Raw genomic sequence first — 2,329 nt, forward strand, 5'->3', positions numbered from 1 at the left:
AACATGGCTGATGAAAGAATTAGAATTGGCGGTAATGTTGGAAATGATCGAAATAATGAAAATGCAGCCCAAGGTGAAGAGGTTATTAATGCTAATCTGCCTAGGAGAAGTATGATGGATCATGCTTTTCCTCGGTTTGATGACTTGAGAGAAAGCATAGCAAGACCAAGAATTGATGCAAATAGTTACAAGATGGATTTTGGAGTTCTTCAAATGATTCAGAATTCTCAATTCGGGGGACATCCTTCTGAAAATCCACACACACATCTAAAAAAGTTTGCTATGATTTGTGATATGCAAAAATAACCTGGAGTATCTGATGATGCAGCAAGATTGAAGCTATTCCCATTCTCTTTGAAAGATAGAGCATTGGATTGGCTTGATTCTTTACCTCACAACTCCATCACAAATTGGGAGCAGCTCACTGATGCATTTCTTGCACAATATTTTCCACTTGGAAAAACTCAAGAATTGAGGAACCAAATGACAGCTTTCAGACCAAGAGAAGATGAAACTCTCTATGAGTCATGGATGAGATGGAAGGAATTAGAGAGACAATCCCCACATCATGCCATTCCGAAATGGATGATAAATCAGAATTTTTACACCAATGTTACTCTTGCAATCAGAGGGATTATTGATGCTCAAACAGGAGGAGAATTTATTATGAAGCATGAAGATGAAGCTTATGAGCTATTGGAGAAAATTACAAAGAATACTCATCTTTGGAGTAGTCCAAGAGGACCAGCTCCAACTCAAAAAAGGCAAGTTGCTGGAATGTATGATCTTGATCCATTCAACATGATTAATGCAAAGTTTGATGCACTTACAAATGTCTTGGCTAAGAAGATGGAAGATTTGAGCATGTTGGTTAGTTCATCATCATCATCTGGAAGTTCATAACAAGTGGCTTATGCAGAGGGAACTACCAGCTGTGGAGTAGACTATGGAGAGCAAGCAGCATATGTTGGTAATTATGGAAACAAACAAATGGGGAATCCTTACTCTCAAACTTATAATCCAACTTGGAGGAATCATCCCAATTTTTCATGGGGAAATCAGCAAAGTCAAGTTTCAAATCAGAATTTTCAGCCACAACAGCAACAAGGAATTCTATATCAGCAAAATAGGCAACCATTGCCTAATTTTCAACAGAAAAATATGAATCCTTCACCAAAACAGCAAGAACAAAGTTCCACTACTGAAACTTTATTGCAACAGATTCTTGCTAACCAAACTAAGCATGATGAGGAGATGAGAGAGATGAAAGCAAGGCTAGAACAGATGCAGACACATAACAGAATGCTGGAAAATCAGATTGCACAACAAGCATCTTCCTCAAGTACCAAGTCTTTTGGAAAACTTCCAAGTCAACCAGAAAATCCAAGAGAGCAGTGTTAAGCTATTACTTTAAGAAGTGGGAAAGTTGTAAATGATGAGAAGAGTGAAAATAGTGAGAAGAGAGAAAATGAGAAAGAAACTGATGAGGGTGAAAAACAAGAAAGTGAAAAATAAGAGAGTGCAAAAAAATATAAAGAGAAAATTGAAGAGAAGGAAGAGAAGTATATACCTCCAGAGCCCTACAAGCCACAACTTCCCTTTCCACAAAGATTTCAAAAAGCCAAGCTTGATAAGCAATTTGGGAAGTTTTTAGAGGTTTTGAAGAAGCTTTACATCAATGTGCCTTTTATTGACGCTCTTTCACCATTGCCATCTTATGCAAAATTCTTAAAAGAAATTCTCTCAAACAAGAGGAAACTTGAAGACCATGAAACTATAGCTTTAACAGAAGAATGTAGTGCTATCCTCCAAAGGAAACTTCCTCCAAAGCTCAAGGACCCAGGGAGTTTTTCAATTCCATGCCACGTTGGGGAATCATGTTCTACAAAAGCTTTATGTGATTTAGGGGCTAGTGTTAGCCTTATGCCCCTCTCCATTTATGAGAAGCTCAATATGGGAGACCTTAAGCCAACCCACATTTCTCTTCAGTTAGCTGACAGATCAATTAAGTATCCTGAAGGGATTTTGGAGAATGTGCCTCTGAAGGTTGGGAAGTTCTATATACCTGTTGACTTTGTCATCTTGGACATGGAGGAAGATTCTAATATTCCAATTATCTTGGGAAGACCCTTTCTAGCTACAGCAGGAGCATTGATTGATGTTAAGGGAGAAAAATTGACTCTTAGAGTTGGTGAGGATCAATTGGTTTTCAATATCAATAACACTATGAAGAAGCATCATTCTGAAGCTGATACTTGTTTGAGAATTGATATTATTGATGAGCTAGTTGAAGAACACTTCAGAAAGAAATATCCAGAAGATCCACTTG

General features: G+C 37.7%; 1 non-coding gene across 1 annotated transcript; it reads right to left on the minus strand.

The window, feature by feature from the left end:
* Positions 1 to 468: 468 nt before the first annotated feature.
* Positions 469 to 575, minus strand: LOC131178206 (small nucleolar RNA R71). The gene has a single exon (XR_009147339.1). It is a non-coding gene; the product is annotated as a small nucleolar RNA R71 (small nucleolar RNA).
* Between the last annotated feature and the right edge of the window lie 1,754 nt (positions 576 to 2,329).

Source organism: Hevea brasiliensis, chromosome 2 (assembly GCF_030052815.1).
Source record: "Hevea brasiliensis isolate MT/VB/25A 57/8 chromosome 2, ASM3005281v1, whole genome shotgun sequence".
Classification (NCBI taxonomy): Eukaryota; Viridiplantae; Streptophyta; class Magnoliopsida; order Malpighiales; family Euphorbiaceae; genus Hevea; species Hevea brasiliensis.